Source organism: Clarias gariepinus, chromosome 20, assembly GCF_024256425.1.
Source record: "Clarias gariepinus isolate MV-2021 ecotype Netherlands chromosome 20, CGAR_prim_01v2, whole genome shotgun sequence".
Classification (NCBI taxonomy): Eukaryota; Metazoa; Chordata; class Actinopteri; order Siluriformes; family Clariidae; genus Clarias; species Clarias gariepinus.
The window spans coordinates 8154215-8180969 of record NC_071119.1 but is presented as its reverse complement, the minus strand read 5'-3'; the positions used below and the strand labels follow the sequence as shown (position 1 = coordinate 8180969).

Sequence of the window (26755 nt, the reverse complement as noted above, 5' to 3'; positions counted from 1 at the left end):
CACTCATGTGAAATCAATGAGCTGACGTAAAACCAGAGCATCAAGATTTTACTCACATCCTCTCACATGTTCGTCCATATAATTCCACAAAACTCTTAGAATGAAAGTACCCCATCAATATCAGTAGCACTTTACAATCCTTATCTATAATTCAGCTGTGTAAAGTGTAAGAAAGAATAAATGAATAGTTCTTCATTAACGCATATATTACTAATATTAACTACCAGATAATTACTAGAACAAATAACTAATTTTGTCTGTATTGTAATAACACCTGATTAATTACTGATCACCTCAACATTAATTCCCAATCACTAAACCGTACCTTTCTCCTGGAGATAATATATGTACCGCGGCCGTTTCCACACCCAGTGTCTAAAATATAAATGTCTATATATGTGCTTATTGTAAACACATAGAGTTCTCTTTAAAGTGTGTGTGCTGTTTTTATTTATCCAAACTGGGTCTAAAAGGTGAAATACAACTATAATTATCAAGTTATACAAAAGTACAAACTGGGAAATTTTTTTAATTGTTATTTTTTTTAACAATTGTAACTATTTGTTTAATTATGTATGTACTGAGTAAAAACACGGTACAAATAGTGAAACCCCAATATTTTATATCAGCTTAATTATAATTCAAATAATCAGGTTATATCTCTTATGTTAGCAACCTTATGTTAAAGAATAATAAAGTAAGCTCATGAAAGGTGAATACATGCGTATACACGCATATACATTTTCATAATATATAGCGTATGCACACCCTAAAAAATGCTGGGTAACTATTGGACTAACTAAATGCTGGGTTAATTTAACCCAGCAAAATGGGTTATTTTTTTAACCCAGCAAAATGGGTTAAATATTCAACCCAAATGCTGGGTTATATTTAACTATAATGCTGGGTTAATTCTACCACATAAATTGGTTAAATGTTCTACCCAGATGTTGGTTCATTTTAACTGGAATGTTGAGTTAATTCTACCTCACAAATAGGTTATTCTTATTTTTATGTTTTACAGTGAATCTGTAAAAAAAAAAAAAAAAAAAAACTATCCACGTCTATTAAACAGTTAAATTACTTTGATATACTGGTTTATTACAAAAAAAAAACTTAAAAGTTTTGCAAACCATACATATATGCAATAAACAACATCCTATTAAATGTTCATAGAAAAAAACGTTTATTTTTCAAAAGCACAATAGCAGATAATCAACAGCGACATCATTGCTATACTATTACTCATAAGGGCAGAATGGAGTAATAACACAAATAGGCTGAGGCAGCTTCTACAGAGCAGGATCTCTTTGTGACATTAGATATCTTTTCTGCAGAACAAAACTATCCAGCCCTGGTCCCGTTTTAACATACAAACACCGTCTATGACTTTTTAAGTAGGCCCTGCTATTTCATAGCAACATTACAAAAAGTCCTATACAGGAGCACACTACTTTAAATTCTAAATGTCAAAAATATAAAATGCCTTGAAGCACACATCAACCGCCCCAAGTAGTGTGCATTGCTCCAGAGCCTGTCCCACCAGAATGAGGAATGCCTGAGAGCAGCGCTGGTCATCATCTCCCAACGTCAGGATATACAGTAGGGGTACGGCCTTGACCCTTCAGCCTGCTGGAGGTATTCCACCATGTTGGTGCCAACCTTAGAAAGAAATGAAAGAAAGTTAAAAATTTGTTGAATAACAAAGATTAAACTGAATAAGACTATCAATTTAATGTGTAATAGGATTTATACTAAATAAAAAAAATGACAAAGCTAGGGTATAGGTAACCTGAAACAAAAACATGGAGACAGCTACTACCAAAAATAAAATGAGCAAAATAAGCATGGCTTTTGGGATAAAGCTCATATATATATGAGATCTTTATCAGACTAGTTGGTCTTGTGGTCTGCGTTGTTTTTAATCCAATTACCGAGGAGATGCATTGTCATAGCTGGGGTCATACTGGCACATTATAATCACCCAAATATTAATACTTCCATCTAGTAGTTATCTGTACAGCTGACTGATAATTTAGCCTATTTTAATTTTAACCTGGTTAGCTTACATGCAGCAGTCATATTTGCATACTACTTGCCAAAGGGGGAAAGGTGTAAAATATTGTTATAACTCAGGAGAAACGCAGCGACTTTTGACCGCGGAGTAAATTACTAGCTAGTGAAAAACGGGAGGTTAGCAGGTGTGTATATTTGTGAGAGGGTCAGTGTTTTGTAACACCCCAGCATTTTATTGTCTCAAACAATGAGATTAATAAAGTTCTAATGTTAACTAAATGCTAGCGTCATGCTAATACTACAGTTACAGTTTCGTCACCCTGCAAACATTCTACAGAGAAAAATAAAAAGCTCAGACATCTTATCCGTTTCTTTCACACACAGGTGGGGTTCTTTGGCTAACTATAGCAGCTATTGTCAGCTAAATTATCTTACCTCAGACCAGCCTGAAAGTTTAATTGTAACCTTAACACAGTAACAGTAATAAATCTCACATATAGTAATAATTTTTCAGTCATATATGACTTAGGTGAGTGAACATGTGTATACAGACCTTGTATTTAATGTAATTTTCCCTTAAATGAACCGTCATCAGCGGTGTGGGAGCTCAAGAGAGACACGAAGCTCTGACTGACAGCCGCTGAATCCACTTTGGGGGAGGGGCCACCAAACTTCAACCCAGCAGCTGGGTTACACAAAAACTACCCAACTCTCTGTAAATAACCCAGAAAAATTACCCAACAGAGGCAACTCAGCGCTTGGGTAGAAAAAACAACCCAGCGTTTTTTAGAGTGCAGTAAGAACTAAACCATGTTTACACAAGCAATAGATTAGAAAATGTGATCTCTTTAAATTCTGTCAATTTATCTTCACAAAGTGAGGTGTTTCAGATCCAGTCTTTATTTCATGTCTAATGAGGAGAAGAGCTGGACTGAGAGCAGAGAGGACTGTATAAAGAGAGGAGCAGACCTGGTGATTATAAACAGCCAAGATGAACAGGTGAGAGAGAGAGAGAGAGAGAGAGAGAGACATTGAAATGCCTTACAGAATTCCTGCAGTCTGTGTGTCATTTTACCATAAACAAATTCAGTCCAGAGTCTGGCCTTTAAAAGGGTTTTTTATCATTTGTTCTGGGTTTATGGTGCCACTACCTTTCATTCGCTTGTCCATGGCCTGGATTAAAAAAAAAATCTTTGTATGGAAATCTTCTCTTTTTGTGTAAGTGAGTATCTTGGGCCAAGGATGTACAGTAAAAGTTCTCTGGCACGATTTGTCTAAACGACACTACATGCTCTGTTACATGCTTGATTTAAATAGGATGAGAACCACAACATTCAGGAGAGACAGTTGCAGCAGGGTCTGAAACAGACCAAGAAAGACCAGTGAAACAGGAGTGCATTTCAAAAGTCGTTTACTCACGTTGTAAAATGTATGGAATTTAGAAGAAAAAGATAAGAGTGTCACCCAAAACAAAGAAATAAACAAAACATACAATAAGGAAATAAAAGTACAAGGGTGGCGTAACACTTAACCTAAACTAACAATTGACTAATTTAGTGGTAAAAACTAAAGCAAAGCACCAACATGCTTCCTAACGATGGGGTTGAACTTGTCATGTATTAGGCTACACCAAACTCCAACTCATTCAGTGTAAACACACACAATTTGATAGAAGTCTATTGAGAAATTTGAATCACACAACCAAGCAATAGACAATATAATAAAATACAATAAACAACCGGAAGCTACTAAATTTAAACACGTTAGGTTAAACCCATTAAAGCAAAGAGTACGCTGGCAAGGCGCACACAGAATACACACAAACACACATGGAACATAACACTATCCATCTCTCACAGCATGCTAACATCACATCTTAGAAAAAGGTGGTCTAATGTTTCCTCCCTCCCACAGAAAGAGCATGTTTAGCTTTGGTCAAGTCAATAAGCGCTATGTGTCCACTGCAGGAGAATGATTAAACATTGTTAAGTTGTTCTGTTATCAAATACACAGGACTTCATTGCTGACCAGCTGCAAGGAGTACAGCTTGGATTGGTCTGAGTGACAGAGACACAGAGGGAAAGTGGAAATGGGTGGACGGTACACCAGTGACCTCTGCGTAAGAGACCACATTTGTGTGTTAACAATTTGTTAAAGTTGTGCATTTAAGCCTGCAGAGTAAATAAATAAACCTAAATGTACATTTTCCTTAGATATTTTTATTGATCAGAGATCATTCTGCTGTGATTTGTTTGTAAACTCAGTACTGAAGACTAAATCAGATTGTCTTGGTTTCAGTAAATGGGGAAAAGATCAACCAGATAATTTCAATAATGATGAGGACTGTGGTGAGACTGGATATCTTGATAGACACCACTGGAATGACAGACCGTGCTCTTATACACAAGGCTGGATCTGTGAGAGGAGAGAATAACATAATCTTCCCAAGTAATTCAAGCTGACTATATTAATCAGTTGGACGAGTTCTGACTGTGTCTTCATAAAATTATGATTGTTTATTATTTAACTGCTGTGCACAACAACATTATTTGGCACCTAAATGTTTATCTGTACTGCTTGACTAACTATGGTAAGTTGTGATAATATAAACTTCATCCTGTGTGTTTTTCTCCCAAATAGTGGTTCAATCTTGTGTGCTATGATTAGCAACCACTTAATAAGTGCTATTATTAATTTTTTATGACTGATCACAAAGCAATGGCCTTGATAATTGCATTTAGATGCTTTATTAATGATAAATATTTTTATTTAAATTAACTTTCATTTTACTTTGAATTAAGTATTAGGTAACACATAAACCAATTACTGTACTTAGGCTGTCAGTTGTTCATGAGATCATTTAGAAAGTGTAAGTAAATAATTAATCAAGTATGTAAATGCACATTTATACACCTAATTGTTTAGGCATACTGATACTGTGTTATAAACATGCATTCCTGTTACTGTATATGAATCATAATTTATAGGTAGTTAGAAATCATTTAGTACTTGTTAGTTTTTTAGTAGCTCATCTAATGTGTGAACAACTTGAACTCTGAAGTGGTCCAGCAGTTATTCCCATCTAATTGTCCTCTTGACATCATTCCATCTAGGGTGATGAAACAAGATTTTAACACAGTGGGGCCCATGTCTTCTCTCGTTTATTAACAGTTGTCTCAGTTCAGTTTTTTTTCCACCTTCAAACATGCTGTGTTCAGGCCTCTTCTCAAGAAATCAAATCTTGATCCTGCAGTTTTTAAGAAAAAAAAAATCATGTTCTAGAGAAATTTTAATCCGGCTTTAGAACACTTCACAGCACTTAATCCGCTCCCCTGAAGGAACAGAATGATATCCTCCTGTCCCTTGATTCCAAAAAAACTGGTTCTGCTCAATTCTCCTAACATGTCTGGCACAAGAAGTTGGCCTTCAAGGTCCCATACTGCAATGGTTTAGGTCATATTTAACAAATAGGACTTTCTCTGTCATGATTGATGATCTCTCTTCCTCCACAGCCACTTTTTCTCTCTGTCGTTCCGAAGGGTTTCATTTTGGGCCACGTTTTATTTTCCTTGTAAATGCTGCCATTAGGGTCGATTATTTCACAATGCTTAAGCACAATGTTTCATTTTATCTCTATGCAAATGATTTACAAATCTATTTGCCAGTTCTGCGAAATTCTTCTGATGCACTTAAATCGATCCATAGTTGTGTGCATAACATCAAAGTTTGTCTGTCACAAAATTGTCTCCGTGTGGATGAGACTAAAACAGAATGCATTTTCTTTGGCAGCTCTGATATACAAGGACTTTGTAATAGTGTTAACAGCTTAAATAAAAATTCTTGCCTCCTTTGAAAGCCTTTGTGTGTGTGTGTGTGTGTGTGTGTGTGTGTGCCTCTGTGTGTGTGTGTGTGTCTGTGTCTGTACACTTAAAAAAAAAAAACTGTAAAAAAACGGTCAAATGACTGGCAGTAACGGCTGCCAAACAAAAACCGTAAAATTAAGGTAAAATACTCTAGTTCATATTATGCTTAAAAACATTAAATTTACAGAAATTATTTTCTGTTATTTTACAGATTTTTCCTAAATTTATACGATTAAACATCTTCATTAAATGAACAGCACTAGAAGTTTAGCAGTGAAACAACATTATTTTACAGATTTTTGCTACATTTATACAATTAAAGACTTTGAATAAAGTAACAGCACTATAAGTTTAGCGGATAAAATGTTATTTTACAGATTTTTCCTAAATTTTTACGATTGAAGACCTTCAATAAAGCAACAGCACTATATGTTTAGCAGTGAAAACACCATTATTTTACAGACTTTCCCCAAAATTTAAATTATTTACCACATTCATTATAACAGCACTAGACATGTAGCGGCAAAATGTTTTTATTTAACATTTTTTTCCAAAATTATTACAATCAAACACCTTAAATAAAGCAAAAGCATTAGACATTTAGCAAGGATCACTGTTATTTGCAGATTTTTCCTAAATTGAAGATCAAACACCTTTAAATAAAGCAATAACACAAAAACCCTGATATTTAACAATTTTTTTCATAAATTCCTAAGGACACACATGTTTCAATACAGAAATTGCAACAGTATTCTACAGGTACTGTATGATGCAAAATACAATAAAAGGAAGTTCAGTTTTATAGCATTACAGTAAAATGAAAAACAAAATGAAATATTTAGACTATTGTGTTATAACAGTGGAACATTCTCTCTCACAAACTTAAACATTGCTGTGAAGTACAACGTGGTCCCTTTTTTTACTCTATAGTTCTTATATAATGTATGTTTACAAATAACTTTAACTCTTAGTTCAGAATTCTAATGCCTTAGTGCAAGTAAGTCAAATCTAAATCATACCAAAATGGCAAAATGGACAGTCCAGTGTATCCAAGAAAGATGCTCTTCCAAACAAGTAGTAAACAACTGGATCCTTGGTGCATTAAGGTGGGTTGGAAGAAAGAAGAAAAGAACACATTAAGGTCTTAGATTCAACAGAAAAACAACAACAATGAGAATTTAAATAAAAATAAAAAATCTCTTACCGTCACCGTCTCCTGAGCTTGCAGGTATTTTTTTCTCTCACTGAAACACGATGTGACATTTCAGAGTCTTCTCCTCTGTCCCTCAGAGACTGCTTTCCTCCTCACTTGTAGGTGTAAGACGCCTGTTTCCCATTGGCTGGTTTATATCACGTTACGTCTGTGCCTGATACCTGAGCAATAAACGTAGGCGTATTATGCATCTGGTCCAGCCTTCACTCGCGTGCTCATTTAAAAGCGCTAATAATAATGCGGTAATTAGAATATCTCCGCCTCCGGCTGCTGATCAGCCAATCAGAAACAAACTTAGAATATTCCCGTCTTCAACTTCTGATTGGCTGTGACAGTTAACGCGGAGAGTTCTTGGAGTTTTCGCTAACGTTTTTGGTACAAAAATAACACCATAGTTCCCCTCACACAAACTAAATACTGTATCAAAATGTTACTTAAAGCGCTGCTTTAAAAAAGCTACACAGCAAATACATTATCCTTGTGTCAGAATACACAGGCATGCATTAAGAAAGCTGAAGGCTAGATTGCCATGGTGATATTTCAGAACAAATGTCATCAAAACAAAAAATATATTTTTTGATAAGTATCAGTTTCCTAAATTCTCTTCACATGGCATGAAGCAGATACCATAGCCTACATGTAAGTGATAATGTAAGTATAATCTACAAGTCATGTAAATATGCTAAACTTAAATCTAGAACTTAAATGTCAAAGCATTATAAAACTAAAAATAATACTTAGAAAATACAGCCACCTTAGTAATTTATAAATAGGGCCAGGGGTAGCTCAGTGGTTAAGGCATTGGACTACGGCTCAAACCCCACAACCACCAAGTTGCCACTGTTGGGCCCTTGAGCAAGGCCCTTAACCCTCAACTGCTCAAATGTGTAATGAGATGTAATAAAAATGTAAGTCGCCCTGGATAAGAGCGTCTGCCAAATGCCTAAATGTAATGTAAATGTAATTTAATGATAATGTCTGTAATTTTACAGAGGTTCGTATTTAGTCTTTAAAAAAAGGAAAACTACTATAAAATTTTTAAGTTATTTTTCCATAAAATTAGGACTTTTTTTTTTTTTTTTTTTTTACAGTGCAGCAGAGGACAAGCTGCTATGACAGTGGGCAAGTTATAATGTCTTATTTAACTCTTATTCTGATAATATTAAAATAATATTAGTTAATATTTTCCTCACTTCAGCTAGCTTTTATCAGCTTATGTGACCCATTGGCTTTTAATACCATTCACATAGTGTAGCATGTAGATAACACTGCTAACATGCTGCCTTATGTAGCAGACATGTTATTTCCTGGTGGCTAAGCTAATGACTTATGGAGTTTACATATGTTTGTAATTGTTCTAATGTTTGAATATCCAAATGTTATAAGCTCCATTTTGGTTAGCTTATAACACTGCTATCGGTAATGTTATTTAGCACAAACAAGCTCCAGCTGGCTAAAATACTGCCTTATGTTGCTAAGAGATGTTTATGGACTTATGTGGTGTAAATGTTCATAATGCCTTTTGTTTAGCTTGTATTTACAAATACCTGCTTAGATGTAAATGTTTAGAATGTGTTAAATATTTGTGTAAAGCATGTCCAGTGGATGGTGTTTGCTAATGTCTCGGGTATAAATGTGTTAAATGCACTACATGGTTTATGACCCATCAACAGATATTTGTCTAGTCTATTGTCCATCAACAGACACAGAGGGGCACAAAAATGTATACACACATTCACAATCATTTATGGCCTTTTTTAAAACTCAAATTGAATTATGGCAGCAGTGTGTAGTATTATCTTTCCTCTAAAAATGTTAGTTGTATCACCATCATTGATGATGTCGTGTGACCTACAGAAGAGAGGTGTATATTTTTAATGTTGAAGTGTGGATACATTTTTTTGGGTTTCCCTGTATATATTGTGGGTCCATACCTATTAATTGCACATCCATTTACTCTGAACAGTATAGGCTTACATTTTTTTTAATGTATTTGTTTTCAGGAATGTGTCTGCATCACTGTTGCCTTCACGAGCACCTCCCCAGATAGCACAGGTACGTCACGGAGACGTCTGCTAAAGAGTGTATCATCTGGTAAACATCGCGTTCGTTTTTTTATAGTGGTATTTTTCATCGTCTGTAGATCACCTGTTTGAGCTGTTAAATGATGCATCATCTTTACATCTATACGACGTATCTTTATCATCCGAAATTTGCTGGTATGTGGACGGGAAGCTGCAGCATCAGCTATGACTTTGCAAACATCGCGAGAAGATATCGCGAGAAGAGAACAGTTTATTGAGAAGACAAATGTTTGGCAGGCGTGTGGAAAAGGTAAGCAGGAATTAATTCCCATCTTTCTAAATAGAAACGAAATACTGAACATAAATGTCCATGCTGTTTAGCGATGTTTAGTTACGTTATTTTGGTTTAAGCTATTTCTTGTATTTTTAATCACACTTAAAATACCGACGGTTATATGCGCGTGCTTAATCTGCGGTTTGGTTCTGGTTTCGGTCTGTTCTCATGAGTTGTGAAGCGATAGGAACAAAGTATAAATATTGTTCATTTGATAATTTAAGTATCATGAATTTTAATTGAATCTATCTCTATATTTTTTCACAGCAGTTTGTGACTGAAAAGTGTCCTGTCTGCATCTGACTTCATGATTTCCTGACCAACCGTATCTAACGGTCATATTTAAAAGTCATAACGTACAGTTATAAAGTACAAAACGTTTCTGTTGGTGTATAATTTTTCTTTTTATGATTAATACTTATTTGTGGTGTTTTATGTTTTGTACATCTTTTCAAATTGAGACCTCATTTGTAAGTTGCTGCTGGTGTAAAACAGGGTTTTTATTAAATATAAAATAAAAATCTCTATTTTATCCTGTTTGTTTTATGCTTCCTTCCTTCACAGAATTCTGTTGACCATGGTTAATTATATTTAACCGAGGGTATTTAATTAAAATAATGGGAGGGGGGGTGTTTTAATAAAATCCGACATGAATCAGACATTTGGCAGGTATGAACATCTACTTAACATCATCTAAAGAGCGGATCAGGGACGTTTTAATTCATGTACATCTTAAATGTCTGCCAGACGTCTGCCAGATGAAAAAGATGACGTCGCATAGACGTCTCCGCGACGTGTGTGTGCTATCTGGGTCACATCGGGACACGCAAACATTGTTTAGTTTTGAGCGCAATTGAGAATCATATTAGTAAGTGTACATATATGTGTATATATCTCTATGATGATAATGTACATTCAGCCACCTGTCCCCAAAAAAAGCAAAAGTAAACAAGATGCAGGCAATGTCATGGAAAACTCAGACTGATAATGACACAGGTCCACAGACTTTGCGATTCCTCCCCGCACGGGAACCTGGACCACAACTGCCGTCTCCTGACTCACATTTTCCCATGGGTCAGGGATAAGTCAGGTGGATTCGGATGGACCTCTTGTATTTGTGAAGTGGATGAACACACGAGAAGTCTCCGTCTGTCTTACCATCTATTCTGCTTATACAGGAGACATGGTGAAGAGGAGGGTGAAATTACAAGGTACATGGACTACAAAGACATTTCCATGTCCTGCACCTGCAACCAGCACATGGGGGGTGTTGTTCTCCCTGACAGCTATTACAGTACTACACTGCACAAAACAGTAAAGTGGTACAGAAAGATTCTACACCACTATTTCTACACTTTTTGGATATTGCTGCAACCAATGCTTTCATTCTGCATAAAGAACTGTATACAGTATATACATATATATTTTATTGTGTTATCAGCATGCTCATGTTTTTTTTTTTTTTTAAATAGTAAAAATGATCCAAAGCTCCTAAAAGACTTGCTTTCCATGAAGTTTGGTGCATGTGGGACTTGCAGAGACAACAGGAATAACTGCCCACAGAATGCAGATAATTGACTCTCTAAAAAGCCTGCCAGGGGATCCATTAGGTGGATTCAGGATGGCCCTATTGTATTTGTAAAGTGGATGGACACACAAGAAGCATCTGTCTGTTCTACCATTCATTCTGCTTACACAGTGAAGAGGAGAGTGAAATTACAAGGTACATGGACTACACCTGTGACTACACCTGTGACAACCAGCACATGGGGTCATTGATCTCTCTGATCAGCTATTACAGTACTACACTGCACAGCACAAAACAATGAAATGGTACAGAAAGTTATTATTATTATTATTATTATTATTAGCCCAACTTTTTGATTATTTAAAACAAAGTCGTCTCCCATTTTTTGCTCATTGAAGTTGTTGGTTCAAGTAAATGTATTTCTTAAATACCCAAACAATTCCCCAACAATTAAAACATGCACACATGACTTTAAAAATAATATGTATTCTTCCAAAACTAGTCAAAGTTAAAACAGTAATTTGTATAAAGCAGGTGAATACATGTTGTATTTGTTGCTTAAAAGTCATTAAAATACCCGGATAACACCAGCTGCTTATCAGTCTCCATCTGGTCCTTTTATATTAAAATATCAATTTAAAAAATATAAAAAATATTAGATATTTTTAAGATCATCAAACCTATTTTAATATTACACAAAGATAATCCAGTGTAAATACAAAATCAGTTTTTAAATGATGATTTCATTTACTATGGAAAAAACAGCTGTCGAAACCCACTTGGCCCTATGTGAAAAAGTTATTGCCCCCCCCCATAAAGATGGAACAGTTTACTTCTTTGTTCCCCCCTTAAAATATCAGACGTTTTGCAATTCTATGTTCAGAATATACAGTAGACCTGACCAAACATCCTTCTAAAGCTGTTGCACTGTGACGTCATCCCTCCTACAGCTCCCTCAACAGCTTGTTCAGGCTCCTCCAGTAGCTCCAAAACGCCAACCATCATCCGTCTGACCCCCCCAATCCTCCACAGCGGAGCTCTGCTTAAAGACAACAGGAGAATTTAGTGAAGACAAAGATAAATAAACTTCACAGAATATCTAGTTGTAATAAATATAAAAGATATTAGTAAACCTACACCACAGAGTGTGTAAAATACTGTTTTAGGAATTCTGGAATGTAAATAAACTGCCTGTGCTAATGTTAACCAGTGAACTTTGTTAGCGTTAGCCACTGACTGTCTGTACTATTGTTTGCATTAAATTAACCGAGAATTTACTTAATGCGCTTTTCATACCAATAAGTTAAGCGATATAACACTCATATATGAGCATTAGTTCATCTCTGAAGCCAAACTATAACTTACCGGGTATTGAAGCCCCCAAACACACACACACCTCCCCTCCCACACATACACAAACCTCCCTCCTCCCCCTCACTCCTTAACTGATAAACACTTCAGATTTTTATTCAGCTAGTTTACCAAGCGCTCGTGCTACCGCGCAAACTCACGGTAAAATTGAGAAAAATATAAACCTGGTTATGAGTGTTTAGCTCGCTAGCTCCTGTACATCTATCCTCAGCTTGTGTCCTTCATGAACTGCATCAAATTATATTCCAGCCAGAGAAATACCCTGCAGATTAACTCTTACCCAAAGAATAAATAAATGCTGAATTTATCCAGGGGTTCGTTCTTCGTATGTTGCTTGACACATCCGAGATAAACGGACACATCTAAGATTAGATCATCGTGCTAATTCCGATCTGGTTGGTTCTTCAAGCACACCTGTTGTTGATGATTAGTATAGCTGGATTAAGTTGTCTGGGATTGTATGCGTGTTCGTGCGTTGGTTTAAAAGGCGATATGCATCGACAGTAGAAACACTGATCACAACCCCTTTGATTGGTTGACGAAATGGAAAAAGAGCGGCTCAACTTTTTTTGTAACACGTGTTATGCGCTGAAATGTCCCCCTGCCATGGATTGACCCCCTACATAATCGCTATCAAATATTATATTAGAACATAAATTCATAGGTTAATGGTTTACAAATTACATGAGACAATAAAATAAAATAAGCAATATGAAAATAAATGTTGTATATGAAAAAATTTTAAAATTAATATTTTTTTTAAATACAACATGTATACTTTCGACCGATTTATCAATATAAAATATTTATTTTTAATATATATAAACATTTATTTGCATATTTTTATGACAAACAGCTGAAAAAATAAATGTGTTGCAAAATAAACATTATACTGTCTCGTGCCTAGGGTTTATTATAATAGTAATATCATATCTGATAATAATAAACCTATGAATTTATGCTCATATATAATATTTGATAGCGATTATGTGGGGGGGAGTCCATGGCATGTGAGTCAGTCCATGTCAGTCGTGCTCTTTAACCAATCAAATGTGACCACGCCATTTCAACCACTCATAACCCACCAGGAGCGCAGGCTAAATCCTGTTTACATGAAATAAACCTGGGGTCGGTTTTTCGTACGTCGCTAACTCAGTTAGCTGGATTTGATTGTTGTGGATTTGTCCTGATCTTGGATTGTTTCGTTCCTCGATGCGCTTCTCGCATTTGCTGTCATAGCAATATGTCCGTAAGCTCGGACCTGCTCAGGAGCTGGTTTATTTAATCTAAACAGGATTATGCCTGCGCTCCTGCCGGGTTATGATTGGTTGAAATGGCGAGGTCACACCTGATTGGTTAAAGTGCTGACTGACACGGACTCACTCACATGGGAAAAAAATTATCTTGCATATATATCGCTATCAAATAATATATTAGAACATAAATTCATAGGTTATATACTAAATACAGTAATCTGTTTTTTATTATTTATTACGTAGAACACAATTCAATTAAATTAAATTTTATTTCTATAGCGCTTTTAGCAATTTTCATTGCCGCAAAGCAGCTTTACACAGTCAAAAGAATTATTTAATTTAGTATGAAATGTGAATTTGTATGAATCAAAATGGTCAGTTTGTCCCTGATGAGCAAGCCGAGGGCAACAGTGGCAAGGAAAAACTCCCTGAGATGGTAATAGGAAGAAACCTTGAGAGGAACCAGACTCAACAGGGAACCCATCCTCATTTGGGTGAAACGGAAAGCAGTAAATGATCTGCATTTATACAGTGTGTAGGGTGGGAGGCAGTTTAGCTATAATAGCTGATGTTAATTGATGTTAATATGGAGTCCAGGTAGTTATTGAAGACCCAGGTAGACTTGTAGGAAGTTCCAGTCCTGAACTATCGAACTGTCAAGTCCCCAGAGAAACAGTTGCCAACACCAGTCAAGGCCAGAACCATTTTCTAGGTAGAGAGAACCATCCCCAGACACCAGACGCATCCCAGAGAGACACACGGGGCATCCATGTGACGAGATCTTCAGCCAGAAGCGGGGCACCAGGATGGGTCAGACAGGTCCAGAGGACAGAGGGAGTCTGGATCACTGGCAGCTCAGGAACGACATGTGTAGCTCGACAGAGAGAGAGAAAGAGTGAAAGGGGGAGACAGGAGGAGAGAGGAAAGAGAAAGAGGGGGGGAGAGAAGAAGAGGAGAGATGGCAGTTAGGTATGGTCACACAATGTATAATGTGAATGTATATTAACTGTAGAGTGCAAGCAGAGACTCCGGCAGGACTAACTATGACAGCATAACTAAAAGGGAGAGCCAGAAGGAAACACAAACATGAGGGCTTCCTGAGATGTAAAGCAAACAATCACCTCACCGTCAGCAAACCTGAGTGATCAATGAGAGTGAGGAAGACAGCATCCAAACATACCAGTTCACCATAATACTCTATGTCCATGAGTCCCCCAGATCTGCTCCTTTACCTAAGGCTAATCTATTTATAAAAATGCTTGGCTAAATAAATAGGTTTTTAGCCTGGACTTAAACACTGAGACTGTGTCTGAGTCCCGAATACTATTTGGAAGACTATTCCATAATTTTGGGGCTTTGTAAGAAAAAGCTCTGCCCCCAGCGGTATTTTTCATAATACGCGGTACTGACAAGCAGCCTGCATCCTTTGATCGAAGTAGGCGTGGCGGTTCGTAAGACACTAGCAGTTTGCTCAGGTACTGCGGCGCGAGACCATTTAATGCTTTATATGTCAAGAGTAGTATTTTAAAATCAATGCGAAATTTCACAGGGAGCCAATGCAGTGAAGATAAGATAGGGGTGATGTGCTCATATCTTCTGGTTCTAGTGAGGACTCTCGCTGCTGCATTCTGGACTAGCTGAAGCTTATTTATGCATCTAGCTGAACAACCAGACAGTAAGGCATTACAATAGTCCAACCTAGAGATGATAAAAGCATGAACTAGTTTTTCTGCATCGTTTAGCGACAATAAATTTCTTATCCTGGCAATATTTCTGAGGTGAAAGAATGCTATCCTGGTAATATTATCAACATGAGCTTCAAATGAAAGGCTGGAATCAATAATCACACCAAGGTCTTTCACTGTTGCATTTGATGGAACAGAAAGGCCATCTAAAGTTACAGTGTGATCTAAAATTTTACTTCTAGCTGTATGCGGTCCTATGACTAGAACTTCTGTCTTATCTGGATTTAGCAGAAGGAAGTTAATTAGCATCCAATTTCTTATGTCCTGCACACATTGCTCAATTTTAGTAAGCTGTTTTTTCTCATCAGGTTTTGCTGAGACATATAACTGTGTATCGTCAGCATAACAATGAAAACTAATACCATGCTTACGGATTATGTTGCCCAGAGGAAGCATGTAAAGGGAAAAAAGCAGTGGACCTAAAACTGAACCCTGCGGAACGCCAAACTCCACTAGAGAACATGCAGAATAATCACCATTTAAGTCTACATACTGATAATGATGGGTCAGATAGGATCTGAGCCAGGAGAGGGCTGTACCCTTAATTCCTACTACATTTTCTAATCTGTAAAGAAGAATAGCGTGATCAACGGTGTCAAAAGCTGCACTGAGGTCGAGTAATACAAGCATAGTTACACAACCCTGATCAGAGGCCAATAGGATGTCATTTACTACTTTAACGAGTGCTGTCTCTGTACTGTGATGAGGCCTAAATCCTGACTGATACAGTTCATGTATGCCATTTCTATGTAGATATGAGCATACAGTAGCTGCTCCGCTACTATCTTTTCCAGAATCTTAGAGATAAAGGGGAGGTTTGATATTTGCCTGTAACTGGACAGCTGACAGGGGTCGAGGTCAGGTTTCTTAATTATTGGTTTGATAACTGCTAATTTAAAAGATTTTGGAACATAACCAATGCTGAGTGAAGAATTAATTATTCTCAACAGGGGTTCTGTTATTGCTGGTACTATCTGTTTAAGAAAATGTGTCGGTACAGGATCTAATATACAGGTTGATGAATTTGCAGAAGAGATGAGTGAAATTAGTTCATTCTCTTCAAGGGGAGTAAAGTATTCTAGGTTCTGATCTGACATGGCTAGATTAACATCTGCATCAATTACATTGTTCGGTTTCAAAACCTCAATTTTATGCCTAATATTTACAATTTTATTATTAAAAAAGTTCATGAAGTCCTCACTATTGCATGATGTTGTTGTGGAGATTTCTGCAGTGGTCTTATTTCTGGTTAATTTGGCTACAGCATTAAATAAGAATCTAGGATTATTTTTGTTATTTTCTATAAGAGTGGAGAGATACGTTGATCTAGCTACACTAAGAGCTTTTCTATAATTCAAGATGCTCTCCTTTCATGCTATTTGAAATACTAGCACAATTATACGTTCTAATTTTCGAGCGGTCTGTTTCAAAGTGCGCGTGTGATCGTTATACCAGGGAGCAAGTTTCTTATCTCTAATAATTTTTCTTTTGACTGGAGCTACATTATCTAAGGTATAGCGAAATGTCGACTCTAAATATTCAGTCGCCTGATCGAGTTCTGTGGGGTCAGACGGTGATCTAATCGAAGTTGGGAACTCTGGGAGATTACTGATAAAACTCTGTTTGGTAGTTGATGTGAATGTACGTTTCATACGGTAGCGCGGCGCTGTGCGTACATTATTACTGTGGCACACTTGAATTGAGACAAGATAGTGATCTGAGATAACTTCAGATAGTGGAATTGTGAATAAATTTCTTATACTTGATCCGAATAATATTATTAAATCTAAAGTGTGACCTGCTTTATGAGTGGGTCCTACTACACACTGATTTACTCCTACCGAGTCCAGTATGGACATAAATGCTGTTCTCAGAGGGTCTTCTGGGTTTTTAAAATGAATTTTAAAATCTCCAGCAATTAACACTTTGTCTACAGAAATGACTAGGAAATTCAGAGTACGGCCCTGGAGGTCTGTAAATGACAATTAGCGGGATCGACTGAGCTGACTTAATATAGTTAAATACACTTATGTTACTATAAAAAATTTCAAATGAATTAAATTTGTGTCTGTGTTTTTGTACAATAGTCAGATTATCATTGTGAATAACTGCGACGCCTCCTCCTCTACCAGTTAGCCAAGGCTGGTGTATGTATGGTGTGTCATTTAGAGCTAGATACTCGTCCTGTTTAATCCAGGTTTCTGTTAAACAGAGTATATCAAACTCCTGATCTGTGATAGTTTCATTAACTATAACTGCTTTACATGCAAGAGATCTAATATTTAACAATCCTAGCTTCAGATCAGAGGTGCCGGCTGCGCATTCAGTCTGATCCAAGTTTGTGGTCTTTATGTTAATTAAATTACTAAAACAGACTTTCTGAGTCTTTCTAAATTTGTTTTTAGCTCGGGGAACAGACACAGTCTCAATATGATGAACGCAGTCACTTTATCTGTGGAGATACGGAGAGAATTTACAGAGATCAATAAACAGCTTGAGTGTAGACAAGGACTATGGGGTAGCAGATAAGTAGGTAAAAACAAACAAACAAACAAACAAACAAACAAAACAATACAATACATTTATTTAATTCTCTTTGAATCATTTTTTTTAATATTGCACCATAAAATTGTGTGTTTACCCTAAATGTTCTGTTTCAGGGTTTAAAGAAAAGAGATAATTTGGTCAGTTGATCATTTGGTTTGATCATTCATTTTTTGTATTTGAGGTGTTTTTACACTGCACATTATCAAAGAAACAAAAACAAACAAACAAACAAACAAAATACTTGTAAAGATAATTTACTGATAAAAGTAAAGATGATTCAAGGACACTAAGTAAAACACTGCAGCTTGTACTTTTGTATAACTTGTATAAGTTTAGTGATTGGGAATTATTTTTAATTAATCAGGTGTTATTACAATACAGACAAAGTTAAATATTAGTTCTTCAGGAGAAACGTAAGACTCAAGTATGCAAACAATTAAGTTATTAAGTTATGGTAATGAGATGCTTTTATTTTAAGAGCTTGGTGAAATTATATGGAGAAACATGTTGGAGGATTTAAGTTAAATCTTGATGCCCATGTTTTTAAATGCCACTTGGGACATTTAACTGTTAAATATACAATGTAAAGCTAAATTTATTTACTTACACAAATAACAAAGAGTCCTCAGGTATGCATCTCTCTCTGTAGTCAGTTTGTTGTTACTGGTCTGTAACTGGTTGTTTTCTGTGTTCAGGATGTTGTATTTAATCCACAGCACTGTGACAGCAGTCAGCAGGAGAACACACAGCAGCACCACACACACTGTGGTCACTCTGTAACACCTGCTCCATGCAGATTCTCCTCCTAACGATAAGTGACCACAGAGACGTGTTTATGTTCATGATTTTAAATCTGTGAATGTTAAACCATAATAATCTCACCTACAGACCATGGTGCTGGTAAGCATTTTCTGTCCGTTACGATCACCAGTTCACAGCACACAGTTTAAAGAGTGTTAAATGTCATAATAATAGGTGACACAAAGATTTATTTCAGCTTTCATTTCTTTTATCACAGTCTTAGTGGGTCAGATGTTTACATACACTAGTATTGGGTAATGTTGCCTTTAAGTTGTTTTACTTGGGTCAAACAATTCTGTAAGCTTTCCACAAGTTTGTACTAGATTAAATGGATTGAGAGAGAGAGAGAAAGAGAGAGAGAAAGAGAGAGAGAGAGTGAGAGAGACATGACTTAGAAAGAGAAGCAAGGAATCAGTACAGTTTAAAGGATGAATGTTAAAGTATCACCTAGTGCTTTTTAACCAAGGTTCAAACAGAGCAGCAGTTTAAAGGTGGTGATCACATGATTTTTACGTATTTCACATAAACTTGTCTAAATTAATCATCCACATATTATGACACTGTTGGGCATGACAAAAATCCTAGAATGCTTAAATGCACTGCGAGCATGACAGTATGCTATAAGGTCTCCTATTACAACTGACTCATTTAAGGACAGTCATCCAAATACTTACCCAGATGGATGCCCTTACTGCTGAGCAGCACCATGGAAAATTAGGCTATGAACTGGGATGTAGTGGCTGCATGTTGTATGGTATCACACATGCCTCAATCATTTCAACAAGTTACAATATATCAGACTTTGCAACAATGTACAGTTGTTCAATCGGAATGTTGGTTTTACCACAGTGGCGCAAGGGCGGCAGCATTTGGGTTTGTACGTTTGCTGGCTTTTACCCCTGAGTGGTGCTGACGCCTCAGGTCTTATTTTATTCTCTCAAGGATTAATGAGCCGCAGCTCCTTTAGAGCTGCATGGATAAAATCAAGTGAAACATTGTAGTTACAGTAAAAGAATTCATAATCACAGAACTAAAATTACATTACAAATGTAGAATTCAAACCAAATTTAATCTTATTATGATCGAATTAGGGTGAAAATAAACATTGTCTCAGCAGATGTCAATGTCATTCAGCCCCGCTTGTGTTTTTGCATTATTATAAGAATGAAATGCAGTAGGCTGTTATGATCATCATAATTTTCTTTAATAATATATAATGATCCTGTTGTGCTGTACCACCGCTGGCAAAACCTTATGAAATACAAGTAAAACATTAAACGAATTTACAATCAAAGTACTAAAATTACAGTACAGATTTAGAATTTTAATTAAATATAGGCGTTTCTCATTTGCATCAAATTTAAGCAAAGTAAATGCATACCTTTACATCTAGCCTTTAGATTATATCATGTGTAACACTAGCATATAGGCAGAAAACTGACTGAAAGTGTAACGTCGCGGGTATTGCGACAGGCAAACCCACAGACAACTACTCCACAGGTTTCCAGTCAGGCAGGCCCGCGGCCACCCTCAGGTGCAGTTGCTAGGCAACGCCGCCATGATGGCAATTAGGGGAATGCATGACACCTGGATCCATGCCTATAAAGACCCCCAACACAAAGCATTAGGCGTGCGGACATTAAGGAAGCACCAGGGCGTGGAGCGTTTCTCCGGTATAGGAAAAGAAAAGAAAAAGAGAAAAGAAAAAAAAAAAGAAAAAAGAAAACTGAAAAGAAAAGAAAAAAAGGAAAGAAAGGAAAGAGAAAAGAAAACTGAAAAGAAAGAGAAAAGAAAAAACTGAAATGAAAAGAAAGAGAAAAGAAAAAAACTGAAAAGAAAAGAAAGAGAAAAGAAAAAAACTGAAAAGAAAAGAAAGAGAGAAAAGAAAAAAACTGAAAAGAAAAAAACTGAAAAGAAAAGAAAGAGAGAAAAGAAAGAGAGAAAAGAAAAAAACTGAAAAGAAAAGAAAAAGAGAAAAGAAAAAACTGAAAAGAAAAGAAAAAGAGAAAAGAAAAAAACTGAAAAGAAAAAGAGAAAAGAAAAAAACTGAAAAGAAAAGAAAAAGAGAAAAGAAAAAAACTGAAAAGAAAAGAAAAAGAGAAAAGAAAAAAACTGAAAAGAAAAAGAGAAAAGAAAAAAACTGAAAAGAAAAAGAGAAAAGAAAAAAACTGAAAAGAAAAAGAGAAAAGAAAACTGAAAAGAAAAAGAGAAAAGAAAAAACTGAAAAGAAAAGAAAAAGGGAAAAGAAAACTGAAAAGAGAAAAGAAAGAACTAAAGGTCAATAAGAAGAAGTAACCCTGTCTGGAGGGGACAGGGGATTCAGTTATATACTTTAGGTTTGCTCTTTGTTCTGTTGAATTAATAATCCCACGTTATCTCAGAACGGGAGAAGCCTCCTGTCAGTGTGCACAATCACTCCCACCGCTCACATACACAACTTTCCCTCCGAAGCCCTGCATCAGGGCTCTATAAAGAGGAAAGCCGGGCGCGCTAGCGCAACGCGCTATCCCGCCACACCATAACAGAAAGTATACATGCATGTTATTCACAAGTTCTGACGCGCGTCTTTTGTTACACAGTTTCACTGACGACTTCAGACTTTCGTTGATTTCTTTGTCTCTTGTTTATTTTCAACATCAAAAACAACGGTTGTTACAGTTTCTTGCATAATTCCACTGTAGTCACGACAAGTCGCTTGCTGCGTTCTGTAGCTTCGATAGATTACAGTTACAACAACTTATTTTACTGTATTCCTTTTAGCTTACTGTCTCACGGTCAAAAGCTTGTGTGCTCCACACCTTTCTGTATCCTTCCGTGTCTTAACAACAACTAACAACTAATGTGCGTGATAGACATGAAACTGCATAACTGTGGGATGATGTAACAGAACAACTCATGAAATGATGTCACAATACAAATTATGAGTATGATACTTAATGCTTAATGCTTAACTAATAAACTGAAATAAGATTAACATAACAACAAATCACAAGAATGAAATATGGCCCTTACATTTCCAGCCCCTAATTGACAGGCAGGAAGACTGAAAATTACACACATTTTTGTTTTGTTGTTTTTTCTTTTTTTTTACAATTGGGCCACAACATTTACTATTGGATTAAAATTTGAATCAGCTTTCTTAACACTTTAAACATTTGTTAACGGTTTAACTTAAGGTATTCATATCGCTGCGTACCAAATGAAAGGAACATGACTACTTTATAAGGTAATTAACAGTCCATTTCCCATATGAGGCACAGCTTATCGATGGGTCTTTCCAGGGTACTGGTTTTAGTTTTGACCAGTGCACGTCTCACAAGTCCTTTTTTTATCAGGGAACACTTTCATGATCCGTCCGACGACCCATGAATTTCTTGGAGAAGACTCATCAATTATTAGAACTACGTCTCCAATCAAGAGGTTTTTTCTCACCTGAGACCATTTTTGGCGCTCCTGAAGCAAGGGCAAGTATTCACGCACCCATCGCTTCCAGAATAGGTCGGCAAGGTACTGAATTTGCTTCCACTTGCGACGTGCGTAAATGTCCTCTTTTTTGAAAAGTCCAGGAGGCAAGTTTGGCTGTTTTTTCATCAGCAGCAGGTGGTTAGGTGTCAGAGGTTCCAGGTCTGTGGGATCGTCTGTAGCGGTGGTAAGGGGACGGTCATTCATTATAGCTTCCACCTCACACAGGAATGTATGCAAGCTCTCATCGTTTAGTGTTTGTTCTTTTAGAACAGACCTCAAGATTTTTTTAACTGACCTTATCTGCCTTTCCCATATTCCACCGAAGTGAGACCCAGCAGGAGGATTAAATATCCATTGTGTCCCCTTTTGCATGAGGACGCCTTCAATTTTTGACTGATTCCACTGTTGGATAGCTTTACGCAATTTAGTCTCAGCGCCTATGAAGTTTGTTCCATTATCACTTCTCATAACTGACACCTGGCCTTTTCTGCACATAAAGCGTCGAATAGCATTTAAGCAGGAGTCTGTATCTAATGACTGCGCGACTTCAATGTGCACGGCTCTTGTTGTCAGACAAGTAAACAATACGCCATATCTTTTAACATTACTTCTACCCCGTTTGACCTCGAAGGGTCCAAAATAGTCTACCCCTACGTTAGTGAACGGTGGGTGATCTGGTGTTATTCTATCGCGTGGCAGTTCTGACATTTTTTGTTCACTATTCTTCGCTCTGATCTTTCTGCATGTCACACAACTGGACAGAAACTTTCTCACAAGGGAATTTGCTGTCGGAATCCAGTATTTCTGCCGCAATTTTGAAAGCATATAATTCCTTCCACAATGTCCGACCTGTTCGTGAGTGTTTCTTAAGATTAGGGTTGTAATGTGAGTCTTTGGGTATAATGACAGGGTGTTTTGCATGCTCAGGCATTGCAGACCTACCAAGACGTCCTCCAACTCTTAGCACTCCGTCCTGCAGTACTGGATCTAGTTTGAAAAGACAACTGTTTCTTTTTTTGGTTTTGAACGAACTTAATGACTTCGTTTTCTGCCATTGTTAAGTCCTTAATTGTTAGAGACTTATGGTTTTCTATTATTGAGTTGTTTGCCTGTCCCTTAATTCTTTTTGTTCTCTGTTTAAGCATGTCTTTAACGCAAAGAATCCAGGCAACGGATCTTTTTAGCTTATACCAGTCAGAGTGATAGTTAATCAGTTTAATCACGGCATCTGTGCTCTCTGTAGTCTTTACGAGATTCACTGAGGCTGAGTGTTTAATCTCAATGTCATCCTCTTTCGTCGACAGATCGTGAATGTTCTCAGGCCATTTATTCTCTGGTGTTTTAAGAAAGGGGGGACCATGGATCCAATTGTTGTTTTTCATGAATTTTTCACAGGAAACTCCTCTGGAAGCAGCGTCAGCTGGGTTTTTTGAAGTGTTGACATACCTCCACTGCTGTGGCTTGGTTGACTCTCGTATGATGGAGATTCTGTTAGCGACAAAGGTTTTAAAGCGAAGTTTTTCATTAACAATGTATCTCAAGACAGTTGTGCTGTCGGTCCAAAACACAGAGTCCAGCAGTTCTATTTCCAGTTGACCTTTCAACATTTTATCGTTGTTTACAGCAACCACTGCCGCTGTCAATTCCATTCGGGGGATAGTAGTTTGTTTCAAGGGCGCTACGCAAGAATTCCCCATCATGAATGCACAGTGTGTGAGTCCATCAGCATTTACTAACCTAATATACGAGACAACTCCATATCCCATTTCACTTGCATCTGAGAAGTGGTGAAGTTGTGCTGTATTTGTGACTCCAAAGTCAACTGGTTTTACGCATCTTGCTACACTAAACTCAACAATTGATGCAACTCGTGTAGCCAGGCCCTCCATCTTTTTATAAATTGTTCGGGAATGTCATCGTCCCAAGCGAGTCTCTCTTTACATAACTGCTGCATTAAGATCTTAGCTGGCAGTATGACTGGTGCAAGGAAGCCTAAGGGGTCATAAATTGAACTAGTGACTGACAAGATTCCTCTTCTAGTCACAGGCCGCTCTTTTAAACTAATCTTGAACTTGAGCGTGTCTGAGTTAATACACCACAACACCCCTAGAGCTCTCTCAACAGGGAGTGCGTCTTTACTCAAATCTAAGTCCCTCACATCTTTAATTCTCTCACTCTCAGGGATGTAAGCTAGCAATGTACGACTATTACTTGCCCACTTGGTGAGGTGAAACCCTCCACTTGCGCACAGTTTGGTGAGATTACTATATAGCGCAACTGCTTGACTATGACTAGAGACAGACTTCAAGCAGTCGTCTACATAAAAGTACTGTGTTGACTGCCTCGGCAGATGCATTGCTGCGGTTTTCTTCTGCTGTTTTCCTAAGGGCGAAGTTAGCTACGCTTGGAGATGATTTTGCACCAAACAAATGAACAACCATTTTATACTCAACCAAGTCCTGACTCACGTCTCCGTTCGGCCACCACAGGAAACGCAACAAGTCTGTGTCCTTTTCTGGAACTCTTCCACGTCTGCCATCATGGCAACTTCCTCTTGTCTAAAGTGTGTGAGCACCCCAATGAGTGAGTTTGTCAGATCGGGTCCTTGCAGAAGCTCGCTATTTAATGATATTCCCTGATAGCTGGCAGCACAGTCAAAGACTACCCTTAGCTTTTTCTTTTGAGGATGGTACACACCATGGTGAGGTATGTACCACACTTGCCCGTCTTGTCGACTTAGGTGGGGTGTGGGGACCTTGACTGCATGACCCTTCTCAAACATGTCGTTCATGAAGTTTAAATACTCTTTGTGAAAGGAGCGGTTATACTTAAACTTCCGTTTGAGGTTCAGTGCGCGCTGCATGGCTGCGCTTCGGTTATTGGGCATTTGAATAGCTGCTTTCTTAAATGGGAGACCGATGTAGAAGTGACTATCGGTAAACTGCAGAGAGTTAGTTACAGAGTCTAAAAACTGATAGTCCTTCTGTGACAACTCAGCTTTGGCATCACAATTCTGTTCAGGAAAATCATGGTTGTACTGTTGTATCAGCATTTGTTCTACACTTTCGATGGAAACTCTGTTGACTGCAACGCTCACTTGCTCATTGTCACATGTGCCTTCCTCGACCGACTCTTGAAGAGGTCCATTTATGGTCCATCCAAGAGCGGTCTTTACTGCGTATGGCCCATTGTGCCTGCTGTTAATTACTCGCCATGGTTCTAGGAGCCTGTGCTCTTTGTTGCCTATGAGAATTTCAACTCCAGCATTAATGTGAGGCAGTTTTACTTCGCTGAGGTATGGCCACTTATCGATGTCGTGCTGTTGTGGAATGTTTTCCACTGAGACTGGGATACTCTTTTGTGTGAACACTTTGGGGAGTTCAACAAAGGTGTTTTCTTCCAGACTACTAACCTCTAGGTCGGTAAGCACGTAACTTTCTACTTGTTTTCTCGCGTTCATGGTGCTTAACATGATGTCAATTTTTTTACCTTGTACGTTTAATCGCCTTACTAATGACTCTGTACAAAAGGTAGCAGAGCTACCTGGGTCCATAAAGGCGTATACTTCTACTGTCTTGTTACCTTTCTTGGACTTTATTTTAACAGGTACTATGGAGAGTATACAGTCATCTCCAGCCCCGATACACACACTCGTTTCGTGACTCGCTGTAACAGGCAATGTTTGAACTGGTTCGGTTTCGTCAGCCTTTACGATCGCTTGAGCTGTGTCTTGTGCTGCAATGTGTAGCATGCGAGGATGTTTCTTTGAGCACAACTGACATGTAATTTTCTTCGTGCAGTCTTTGCTTAAGTGTCCTTTTACTAAACAGCCAAAGCAGAATCCATTCTTTTTTAGAAAGTCCAATTCGACCTTATATGTCTCATTGTTAAACTGGTGGCATTCATCTAGGGTATGATCTTGCTCACAGGATGCACAAGGTTTAGTGAAGGCACTAATAACTAATGCACCACTACTCTTTACTATAATTGAGTCTTTATGATTTTTACCAACCTGTTTCACGCCGGTCGCAAAGCTGCTACCTCTCTTTTCTTCCATTTTTTGCTTGAATCCTGGAGGGGATTTGTTGCTGTGTTTTTTACCACTAGTCGAAACGTTCAGGTCTCTAAAAAGTGGGTTGGACATTACCTTTGCTTCTCGTTCTACGAATTTCATCAGCTGCACGAACTTAGCTCTTTTCTGATTGCACTCCTCGTACTTGTATACGTGGCTTCTCCATTTTTCACGCAATTTGTAGGGCAGTTTTAAGGCAACACTCCTCAAGTTGGTAGCATTGTCTAGCTCATCAATGTAATCGATGCTTGACATGGTATTGTAACATTTTACTAGGGACCGGGAGAAAGTTGTCAGCGACTTTCCGTCCTCTGACTTTATTTCCGGCCAGTTGAGTGCCTTTTGCATCAGCGTTGTAGCGATTATTTGTCTATTTCTGAAATTGTCATGTAACAGTCTCATAGCCTCTGCGTAACCACAATGTTCTGGCATGAGCTGGCAGCTTGTCACTAGGTCCCTAGGCTGTCCTGTCCTTTAGTATACTGCTCAAGAAAGAACAGCCTTTCCAGATTGCTATCAG

The 26755-nt window shown here is 37.5% G+C and overlaps 1 protein-coding gene and 1 long non-coding RNA gene across 2 annotated transcripts in view; both read left to right on the top strand.

Moving 5' to 3' along the window:
* LOC128508502 (C-type lectin domain family 4 member K-like) overlaps nt 1-26755 on the top strand; it is a 214445-nt gene that overhangs the window by 4962 nt on the left and 182728 nt on the right. The gene's annotated exons all lie outside the window — the stretch shown is intronic.
* Nucleotides 2867-5612, top strand: LOC128508514 (uncharacterized). Its single transcript, XR_008355926.1, has 3 exons — nt 2867-3015; nt 4030-4135; nt 4315-5612. It is a non-coding gene; the product is annotated as an uncharacterized LOC128508514 (long non-coding RNA).